We start from the raw sequence: 13,020 nt of genomic DNA on the forward strand, positions 1-13,020 counted from the left end.
AAAATATTAATAATATGAGGACCTCATTCTACAAATCTTTTTGCACAATACAAATGCAAATTTGTTGTTTTCATCAGAGTTGGAAGGTGTTAAAAAATTATTGAAGTTAAATCACCAAGGAAAAGATATTTAAAGCTCCACAAAGTAGATTAAGCTTACCTATATTTAGTTACAATATCAATCAAATCTATGCACTCAACCAAAGGATTCATTAAGATGTTGGCCAAAGAATAATAAAAACTAAAATGATGAGATATATGAACCAATTTAAGGGTAAATACTGGCGTACATAAATAAAAAGATCTTATAAACTGTAGCATCAATGATGTTTAAAATGTTGAGATAATATTATTATATGGTCAAATGAATCTTGGATATTTAAATTGTTGGCATAGTATTATTGTCTTGTTAAATGAATCTTCATTGTTTTGTCTATTTTTTAGTAAAAAACTAATATTAAAATATGTTAAATATTACAAAAGTCTTTTGTTTAGAAAAATGGTCCTATGATAGAATTTTAGATGTAATAGTATTGCATTTGTATATAAAAAGTAAATTTGTATTTATCAAGAAAGAATTTGTTTAGCTGGGAGAAATTCTTTCGACCAAAAGGTCTTGTTTGTCTGAATTTAAGAGGAATAGGAGACCTAAACAAGGCCTTGTTAACCAAAATAGGGTGGAAATTGGTGAGCTGTCAAGGCAGCTAGTGTAACTTTATATAGCCTAAATATTTTGGGGGATTGTCTCCTCACCAATTCCCTTGGGCACATGATCTCCCCCAAGGCTCCAAGATCTAGAATAATGTGGTTAATACTAGAAAGATCTTGAAAAAGTGGTGTCACTATATTATGGGGAATTATAATTCTATTGACTTCAAGGGGGATCAATGGATTCATGATAGTCCTCTCATGCACACTAAGTTCTTACCTCTATAGGAGAAGTGCACCAAATTTTATGGCCCTTGGATTCAAAACTTCATCACCCTTGAAAGACAATGGGTTGCTTTCTAAAACTTGGAGCCTGTGGATTTGAGGATTTCTCAAGAGCTACAAGAACTTCTTCATACCTATAAGATCCCCCTTAATCCAATTAATGACTCCTTGGTGTGCAAACTCACACCCTTAAGAGAGTTTATATTTAAGTTTTCCTATCTATGTTACATGGCAGAGGTGATTTCCCATGTTGATTGGAAAAAATCCTAGCACCCTTGGATCCTAACAAAGGTAAACTTCTTCTAGTGGGAAACTTTGCATGGATCGATCCTCACTATTGATAACCTCCAGCAAAGAGGGTGTCAACTTGTTAATTATTGTATTTAATGTCTCCAAGATGTGAAATCTATTCCACACCTACTTATCCATTGCTCCTTTTCCATAGTTGTGTGGAGGGAAGTTCTTTCCCTATGGGAGGTCCAATGGTGTATGGAGAATGAGTTAAAACAATTTATTTATTGGAACGGTCAGGTGGTGCATCCATATCTCGAAAACTTGTGTTCAATTATCCCCCTATATGTTACTTGGAATATCTAGAAGGAAAGGGACAATAGGATCTTTAGGGAACAAGCCAATACCAGTTTGGGGGTGGCCTAGGAAGTTATTAGGCTCATAAAATAATGCAGTAGGATCTAGCATTAGATGTTCCCCTCGAATCCCCTAGGTGGTCTAGACATAAAATAGGTTTTGGCTTGGAATGTTGAATCAACCATGGAACAATTTGACAATTCAAAAGTTCTAGCTAGGAGGAAGATGATGTGGCTTCCTCCCCCTTTGTAGTGGTTCAAACTAAATTTTGAGGATTTGACCATGATGGGTAGGACCACAATAGAAGGTGTCCTTTGTAACAATATAAGAAATATGGTGGTCACCTATGCTGGTAACTACATAGGACACTCTAACAATGAAGTTGAAGCTATGGTACTCCTGTGGGGGTTGACATTTGTGAGAGCTTGGGGAATCAATAAGCTAGCCATTGAGGGATATTCTATGCTTATCATTAAGGCTGCTAAGAGAGAAGGATGGAGAAACTAGTGAATTAAACTGATAATCAAGGACATCTGAAGGTTGAAAGATGATTACCATGAGATCCAAGTGACACACATATATCAGGAAGTGAAAGGTGTGGTGGATGAGCTCGTAAAATTTTTCCATGGTGTCAAGGGATTAATGGAATGGAGGATGTAATAATATTGCCATCATCAATGCAAGTGATGATAGAAATTAGGCATACTTTTGAAAATCCCATATGATGAATCATAATTGGTGGCAAGCTTTCTTTTTCTCTGCGTAGAAGTGAGGAAAAGATGATCCATAAAGGGCTTGTTTTGAAAGATTGTATGAGGATATGAATTAATTTTTTGGGTATTATCAACATTGATTACTATTATAAAAGGATGCATAGGGGGGATTTAGCAAGATATAGAAAATGGCCTACTAATAATCATAATGATAACTTACTATATTCTTGCTCAAGCTAGAAATGGCATGGGCCATTTACAGATGGAAAGAGATCACTCAGTTGCACTGTGGAGGGTGGATTTTTGTCTTTCAGGAAACTTTGTAGAGTTATGATGACTATGAAATTCCTTTTCATTTTTATCATTGAGTCTTCTCAATTTATATTTGGTAACTATCATACCTACAAAGAGGCTATGCCATCTAAACAATTGGTTGTCAAACTAGGTGAAGCCATGGGTGTTAGTGATCACATAGAACCACTAGGTGTGGAGGAAGACATACATAGTAGTGAGGCAGAAATGGTCTACTTGTAAGAAGGTTCTTACTGTATATGGAGGGTATGGGAAAGCATGACGAGATTATCTCAATGCAGTTCTTCTAGACTTAGAAGGATAGAAAGTGACTTTCAATGGTTTAGGATTTGAAATCTGTAAGGAAACCATTGTGAGGGTTGGGGATTTTACTATGGAAGGAAAGAATAGATTACCTCATTCTACCCCCATCCCTCTTAGGCCTTCCCATATATTTGACACCTTGGATGCTACCTCAACTAGAACTGGAGGGAAGGACATCACTTCCCCTAGGAAAGAACTCAACAAAGACCCTAGGAAGAAAGGGAAGCACATCCATAGTAAGGCCAAATTGGAAAGGCTAGAACATTCTATGAAGGACCTGACTCATAATAAAATTGGTATCTACTAGAGATTTGAAACTTTGGTGGAGTTTTCCACTAAGGTCATGTACTCCACAACTACAACCTTATACTTCCTACAGGTTAATAAGGAGGAGAAGAACCTAGGAAAAGCTACTGAGACCACCTGATCTATCTATGGGTTTCTGGTGGAGGATTAGCTAAAGACCATCTTGGAAAAACTTGTTAAGGTGGAGGGGGAGGATACAGACACAGATGCTCTAGAGGAAAGAAAGGAGGACAAGAAAGGGCAAGAAGAAGGCAGCTAGTGCTAGTTCTTATTTTTTTTCTTTGTAGGTTTTTTATGCTTAGTACTATGAACTTGATACTCCATGGGGTTTTAGCTTTTATGGTTATGTCAATTAAAAGCAACATTTTGTTTTGGAGTTGTTGGTCCATTTTATAGTCTATTATGGATATTAGACTAAGGTATGATAGTACTATTAACCATGTTGTGGATAGATTTTGTTTTTTGAATTTTAAAGATGGCATGTGATAGATAATTGGGAGGTTACCTCCTGTTGATTGTCCAACCTATTTTTTACTTGGGGCCAGCCCCACATCCATTTTGGTTGCTATCTAATACTTCAAAAATAATTAAATTTGTGGAAGATACATTAAGTACAAATTTTATAAGATACATATCTACTTTTTAAATTATTCTAATTATCATCAATTTATTAGAAACTTTAGAAATATCAAGTATAGATTTCCATTAAGGATGATTTAAAAAAAAGAAAAATCATGTTCATGACAGGAAAATTATAAAAGTAGTCTTGTAGTACAATAAACAATAATGAAAATTTATAAAAATAAATACTAGCTTAAAAATTTAGCCTAAAAAATTACAATATGGAAATCCTTCTGGAAAAAGGGCTCCTATAACAAAAAAAAAGACTCAACCAATGATATAATTTGTTTAATAAAAAAACCCAAATATAAATAATATAACTTTAAACATATTTGAATTATTTAAAAACATTTGCATATTATTGGTTGAAATGATAGAAATTAATTAAGTTTTCAAGAAATTGAATGCAATAGTATTAGCCTACAATAAGTACAATAAGAGATTTTGGTCTTTATTTATAAATAAAGTGAGAGTTTGGTTTTTATAATGGTGAGTGTTTATTTAGAATTTTTAAAATAGAAAATTAATCAAAATTATTAAAATGGGTCAAAATAATGTCTACTATATTATTTTGAATTTTTAGATAAGAACAAATTTTCATTTATAAATAAAATGAGAGTTTTGTTTGTGTAATGTTGAGTATATCTTTACAATTTGTAAAATATAAAATTAATCAAATTATTAAAGAGTGCATAATCATATTTTGTATACATTTTTGAATTTTATGATAAGAATTAAAAAAAAATGTTAAGATAAGTTCAAATAAGAAAGCAACAAGCAATACAAGAAATAGTTCGCATTAATACATAAATAAATATTTTAAATATTATTGTATAGGGAACAATATTATGCATGTCTCACATGGGTAAGACCACAATAATGGTCCCACTTTTCATCAAGAATAAATCAAAAGAAAAGTGGGAAAATCGTATTTTAGGGGCTTCAAATGAAGCATATGCTTTGAATGAAGCCCCCCTAGGGCTTCATTTGAATTCATGGCCCTAGGGGCTTTGAATGAAGCCTTAGGGCTTTGATTGAATCCCCTAGGGCCAATAGGTGGCAAAAAAGTAGGCCAAGGGGGTTTGAATAGACCCCCCTAGGGCCATCAAGTGGCTGACAAGTGGGCAAGAGTACTTTGTTCAAACTGCCCTGGGGCCACCCAAATAACCCCTTAGGGATATTTGAATGAAGGCCCTTCATTCAAAGCCTCTCCACCCAAACTTGGAAATTTTACAAACTTACTAAAAATTTCTATCAATTTGTTCACTTTTGAGGGCTTAAAAAGGGGATAAATGGGACCATATTCTAAAACTAAATATAGAAAATTTTTGTACTTTGAATAAGCTTTCCAATAACTATACTTTTATTATATATTGTGTTTATCATGATGCTTAATTTTTAGTTTTATTAAATATAGGTTGTCTAGCCATTTAAAAAATCTAGATTTGAAGCTTCATGAAAAATAGATAATGAGAAAATAAAAAAATTCAAAAATATGTCCATCAAAGGTATGTGTGTTACCTTTCTAGAAAATCAATTAAAATTTCATTTTGATAAATATAACTCAAATTATATTGATAAAAACAAGCTATGTCTAAGTTATCGTTAGCATCACTTCTCCATTGAATAAAATCTATATTTTTTAATAAAATTGAATGAAACCAACTAAACATGCTAGATATTGATGTTACTATTCTATCCTTCAAAGAATTTTTTTCAATATCATTTAATTTTTTTTTAATCTTGATCAAACAACTCGTCACTCTTTGAAAATGTCAATTTTCATATAAACCACTTGTCAAAGGAAATGGAAAAATGGACTTCAACTAAACTTTATTAAAACATTAAAAAATACTTTTAGTAACTAGATAGAAAATTCTAAAAATCACTAGTTTACATAATCACCAAATTCTTTATTTTTTTGTAGGAATATGCATTTGAAGATCAAGTTTTTGTTAAAAATATCTACTTTAGTGTCAAACTTTCCCAAAAAGTGGGAACCATTACCATGGCCTTACCCACATACAAAAACTTAAAATATAAAATATTCAAGAGTTTCTCATAGTTGAAGTATATAACATGGCCAATATCTTTGAATTGGTCAAATTAGATGCATCATAGATGTAGCACATATAGACATACATTGATAACTCTATGTATATGGGTTAGGGTTGGGAATAAAACCATATTTTATCAACATGTTTAAATAATGTGTGATAACATTTAGAATATACCTATAGATATATAATCAAACATACATGCTTTTGGAAAAATACAAAGAAATAAGAATGAATCATGAAATATAATAATATTTGAGGTTTTTATGGGATCATTTCTCCACATTTTAACTCAAAACTCAAAACATACAACAATATATCATCATGATAATGAAAAAATAAATTTAAAAAGTATTACTATTTCAAGGTTGTATTATTTGTATGCATATGAATTGGCATGTCATAGTTTTGGCCTTGAAATAACTTCTAAGGTATAAACAATTTACAAAATGTGTATAGATGTGTAATACACTTTCTAGACTTATTTCTAAGAGGAGATATGCATTAAAAATGAGAAAATTATATAGTTACAAGAAAATAAACATAAAAATAATCTATTATAACATAGTACTCTATATGGATAAAATAATTTTGGGTGGAAATACTCCTATTCCAAAATAATTCAATGTTTATAGTATATTTGTAGAATTGAAGCCTTTTGCATGAGTGTCTCTAAAACAAGATCTAATGTAATTTTGATGACACCATATGAAGTACACAAATCACTAAATAACTCATAATCGGTCACCAATAAAGGGAAAAGTTTCACAAAGAACATTGGTTAAAAATGACCCATAATTGTACACTATAATTAGCCCAAATTATAGTACTAAGAAGAATTATGGTATGTATTTGAGTTTTCCCTTCTAAAGAATAATGTATTTGAGATCATTGAAGAATTTTTCTTGAGATTTCTATGGATATTTCTTAGACTTGAAGCAAAATGGAGTAAAAAGGTGACTTAAAAACTAAATCATGAGATAAAACACTCCACTCCAATACTTACAAAACTCAGGAGAGTTATCCTAAACATGAATAAAAATTTAAATGATAGACTCATGAATTTGGGGCAAGAGTTTAACAAACAAGATAAATAGAAAATTATTACTGATGAAACCACTACTTGTTCTAGCCATTACTATTATAAATAAACCTTAGAACTAATACAAAATGAGGTGTTCATAAAGTATGAATAATTAGATTCAAGAGATTAAAATATAATCATAATAGATATACCCTTATGTTTATCATAAATAAGTAAATAAACAATTAGTTATGAGTATCACTTAGATTTATTATAAATTGAAATATTTTGTTAAATATTTGTAGGTTTGGAAAAATCCTTTTGGCACCTATCATGAATTCATATATGCATAGATTACCTCTATTCAATGTCTTATTTAGTAACAACTATGTGTAAAGCTCTCTCTGGATTAGCGTTGCATTTTCTACACTCCTTAAATATTAACACCAACATACCAACCTACCATTATTTATTTTCTTCCAATCGCAGCTCCACTATTTATTCATTTATTTTTTAGATATCTAAATAAGGTTTATTTAACTTAGGGCCCATTTGGTTGCAGGAATAGGAATACATATTCTAGATTTGTTAACCTAAGAATAGAAAATGAGAATATGTATTCCTATTCTATGTTTGGTTCACATATATTTTGATGGGGAATATGTTTATTCCATGTTTGGTTGTGTAAAACTAGAATTGGAATAAGATTATTACTTATTTTTTATTTAAATTTAATATTTTTTCCCTGATGACCACCTGATAAAAACTAGTAAGATTATCTTGAAGAAGCAGATTCTTCCAAAAATGTGATTACAGTCTGCTCATAATGTAAACCATTGGATGCCATAAAACATGCATGGACCTTTTGTAATGCCCAAAAGTAATGGAACATAGTAGGCTTTTAAAAAATTTGAAGATTTAAGTACTCTATATTAGCTAGATTTACATGCTTATATTATTTATTAAATTTGCATCGAAAAATTTGAGAAAACTTTGTTCATGTTCTACCTTGAGCTACCCACAAATGAAAATATGGTGCCCATCCTCTTAGAAAATGCAACTGTAATGGTTGAACTGCTTTGCCTTATGTAGTCCAAGAAGAAAAAGGTGACAAACAGAAATTTCCTAAAGCATTTTTCAAGCAATGTGAATCAGAAGAAGAGCAAGTGCTCCTCTTATGGGCCTTTGCAGTAGGCTTAGGTACTACTAGCCAAAATTTAATAGAAAATGATCAACTTCACAAATTTCTTCTATAGAAAAAGTGCAAGTTGAAAGAAATCAATTTGTTGAGAATGACTGCTTCTATGGGCATCACAAAAACTTGAGTGGCAATATTAATGAAAATGAGCGGCACAATTTTCATGGACCTGAATTTTTGTGTTTTTTAACAAAGTAAAAATTGCAATAGGAATAGGTATTCCAATTCCACCTATTTAGGTGGAACTGAGATACTCATTTTTTTGTGCAAAAATGGAATAGGTATTCCTATTGTATGCCTATTTAGAATTCCTAACTAATGGACCCAAACAAATGATTTAGACATTTTAAGAATAAACATATATCTATTCCAATAGTATTGTCATTACCAAATGAGCCCTAGATTATTTTTCTCCCTCATTCAGGAAATTCTCTTAATATTTTAAAGGAGATATAATTGACATTTTTCTTTAGACTTGCATTATAGTTATAGTGATGTGTCAATTTGATTTTTTTATCTATTTTCTCTACAATATTTTTTTACCTTATTCATGGGGATGCAAACACCAAAATAGGGGTTTAGGAACTCCTAGAAAAGAATCTAAACATAGTGACCTCCAACATTTTGTTTTGGCCTTTAGTGTGCACTAATGATGAAGGACATTGATTATGATGGAGGATCATTAATTGTATCTTACGAATATTTTCTCATTTCCTTTTACTACTTTCATTGGTTTAATTATTGCAAAAATTTACTTGCATTCTTGTATTTTTATTACATATAATATCTGGTCTATGAAATATGTTTTACTCTATAAAAAATTAATATTGGTACTGGACTTATTTGCACATAATATTTGTGTGTTGTTTTAGAATCTTACACAAGTTCTCACATCCTAGATGATGGTCTCAATTATTTTTTCTAGAAGGTCCTTATGAAATAATTTTCATTTCATGTAGACTAAATAGTTTAGCCAATTATTCTAACTAGTCAAACACAAATCTCCTTATATTTATCCTAGTTTTGAGCATATGAATAATATAGATTTTGAAACTATATGAAACATGAACACTTCTTTTGTGAGAAAATATATTAAATTTACCTTTATGAAATCTTATTGTTTAGATATGTTTGAGATCTATATTTTGAAAATAAAAAGGCCTCAACACCCTCTTGGATAAAATAATTATGGTCTTTAAAAGATGGGATGCGTAAATTAAAAGTGTTAAAAATATACTACACATACATGATTTGTAATCTATAATTACAATTGTTGACCAATATAAATTGTATTTAATAAATAAAATTCCAACCATTCTTGAAAATATATCATAAAAAAAAACTATAAAACCTAGGTTGCTGTGTAGTTTGTGATGTACTTATAAAAAATAGAATGGATGTATATTAATTTTATTATCTAAATTAAACTTAGAAATTTAATTAATTTTAGAGAGGCATGAGAAACCTAAACTATATTTTTAGCAACAATAACTTCTAATAAGTCAATCATATATTTTTCTACTTCTGGTTAAAAATTGTGTTAATGTGTATCCATGATTATGCAATACAATGAAAAATTTAATTGGAAATTATTATCATTATTATAGTGGATTCTTTATCTTTGTTAAAATTTTTGATTTATATTATGTTGTTGTTATGTTAAAATTAAAATTGTAGTTATTACTCTTTTTATGTGATTTTTAAAGTGTTGAAAAAATAATTTTTTTTTGTATTTTATTTGATGGTAGGATGGAGTTCAATACCACATAACAAATTCCAATTGAAGAAAAAAAAAAAAAAAACTTCTTGTTGTTGCATCAAATCTTATCCAATTGGCATTAAATTTTTGCAATGATACTTGGAATTCAAAAATCATACAAAACAATTGTAAGAAACATAAAGTAGAGTTGATAGGGTGGAAAATTTCTTGGTCCATGTCATGCACTCAGTGGAAAGATTTAGACATGTTTTTGCATGGTTATATGATGACCTTAAAGCTTATAGGCAAGATTTGTTCCAAAATGTAATACCTCTCAATGAACATGTTAAACCTTTTAGACAAAAGTAGAGGCCTTTGAATTCCACTTTAGCCCCTAAGATGTAAGTGGAATTTATGAATTTTAGGGACAAAATGATAATAAAGCCAATCAGGCATTCTTCATGGCTGTTTAACTTGGTACCAATCAGAAAAAATAATGGTGATATTAGACTTTGTGTTGATTTTAGAAACTTGAACATTGCCTCATTAAAAGATAATTATGGATTGCATAATATGGAGGCTATGTTGCAGCAAGTTACTAGTTCAAAGCCAATGTCTATGATGGATGGTTTCTCAAGATATAGTTAGGTCCTTGTGGACGAAAAAGAACAATGTAAAATGGCATTTACTACACCATGGGGAATATATGTGTATGTAAGGATGCCTTTTGGTTTAATAAATGTAGGGACAACATTTTAGAGGGCCATGGATGTAGATTTTGATGAGTATATTGATAAGTTTATGTTTGTATATAAAGATGAATTAACTACATATTCAGATAGGGCTGAAGATCAGTGCAAACATTTAGAAATATTTTTTATCAAAGCTTTAGAATATGGAGTTTCTATAAACCCAAAGAAATTTACTTTTGGGGTGATAGAGGGGAAGTTGTTGGGTCATATAGTGTTAGAAGAGGGGGTTAAGATTGACCTTGAAAGAGTAGCAACAATTGATGAGGTACTAAGGCCCAATAATGTTAAGGCTATAAATTCCTTCTTTGGGCAAGTAAATTTTTTAAGGAGATTTCTAACCAATTTTTCTTAAATTAGCAAACCAATCTCAAAAATGCTCAAGAAAAGAGCAACTATTAGTTGGGAAGGTGAACCTACTATTGCTTTCCACGAAATTAAGACTCCTATCAAGAATGCACTAGTCCTTAGAACCCCAGACTATGGAAAGCCCATGCATATTTTTTCCTTTGCATCTTTCCCTACTATAGATGCAGCCCTATTTCAAAAAAATGAAGATGGACATGAACAACCTATAACATTTTTTAGGAAATCTCTTTAGCTAGTAGAACTTAAGTATGAAATTAAAGAAAAAAAAACCTATGCACTTGTTAAAGCTATCAAGGCAATTAGGTGTTACCTAGTGGGTGCTTGTTATTTCCTTTGTACCTAGTGCAATAGTAAATGATTTTTTTTCTTAGCAAGAGGTATCTAGAAGAAGGTTTAGATGGATCAACAGAATCAAGAATTCAATATAGATATCTAGATTAGCAAGTTAGTAAGTGTATGCCTAAAATGTGGGTACACTACTATGGGTCATTATATCCAAGATTTCTCAAAAGTGAGGTCTTGAATGGTGACTCATAGCTCTCTATTCATGGACTACAAGGGTTTTCAATGGAGGCCCTCAGTTTGACCTAGTTCATGCGCATGCAAGTACACCATGAAATGAGAGATCCAAAGAGGAAAAGCAAGAGTGCTAGTCTCCATGATCATCAAATATTTATGAAAATGATGATGCGAGCTAATCTAAATGATAACAATGCAAAACAAAGCAAGATCTAATCTATGAAAGAAAATATGACTCTAAACTAATATGCAAATGCAATGGTAAAAGCCCATGATGAAAGCCATGGGTGCAAGAGAGAATGAGACAAGAAGATAGAAGTTCTCCACAAAAGCTTTAGCATTCAAAACTCGTCAAAATTTTCTCTCCAATCCTGCAACATAACAATAGCATAATAATGGGTATCCAAAATGAGGAGAGGGCTCTCCCTTATACAAAAGATTGGATGATCTAGATTGAGAGGAAAAACATTTAATCAAGGGTGGAGAAATAATGATCCATGTGAAATAAGGATCCACCAATGAGAAACAAGGAGTGGTTGAGAAGAAAGTGGAAACATAAGTCCCACTTAGAAATATGTGCATTTAAGTGTAGAGAAATGAAATAAAAGAATTTATTTTATTTCCTTTTTCATCAAAAATATATATAAGCGGGATTTTTATTTAATTAAAAGTGAGCAAGTTCTTTTAATTAAATAGTAGATATTTAATTAAATTAAAAGAGGGGTTTTTCTCTTAATTTATTAAATGTGGACGAATTATTTAATTTAAAAAGAAGTTTTCTTTTAATTAAATGGGGACTTATTTTATTTAATTAAAAGAGGAGATTTTATTTTAATTAAATAAGACTTAGGATAAAATGATCAACCTTACAAAAATAGAATAATTAAATTTGATCAAGGAAATTGATTTAAATTGATTTAATAAAATATTACACACCATTGATTCAAGAAATTTGATAAATTGATAAATTGAATAATGGGGGCCCATAGTCTAGGTGACCATTTTAGGGTGCATACAGTAAGAGGTCAAGGATTAGCTAAATTAATGGCCTAATCAAATCCAGATGCCAGTCAAATAAATGTTGTGAATGAAGACCTTGGATATGATACATATGATATGGATCAATGTGACTGGTACAAAGATGTGATATACTATCTATGACATATGCAAGCTCCACCCCATCTGACTAACAATCAAAAGATAACTATAAATTTGCACTTAGCCAAATGAATTATTGTCAAGGGAAGTCTATGATGGAGAAATTTTGAGGGTATACTTTTAAAGTGCATTAATCCAAAAGAGTCAAAAATAGTACTAAATGAGATGCATTCAGGGGTATATGGTGGGCATTACATGGAAAAGGCTACTACCCAAAAGATCATGAGGGAAAGCTTTTGGTGGTCTAGCCCATTAAAAGATGCCAAAAATCTAGTTAGAAATTGTGATCCCTGCCAGAGATTTGCTAGAAAATTAAAGTTTTCTAGGAACACATCTTTGAAATCTATTGAAGTCCAAGCACCCGTCCAGCAATGGGGAATGGATTTTATAGGTGAAATATCACCCAAGTATTGTAGTTTGTATTCTTGGATATTAGTTGCAACTGATTACTTTACCAAATAGGTAGAAGCTA

This window comes from Cupressus sempervirens, chromosome 8 (genome assembly GCF_028749045.1).
Source record: "Cupressus sempervirens isolate cs-2001-9-10 chromosome 8, ASM2874904v1, whole genome shotgun sequence".
Lineage (NCBI taxonomy): Eukaryota > Viridiplantae > Streptophyta > Pinopsida > Cupressales > Cupressaceae > Cupressus > Cupressus sempervirens.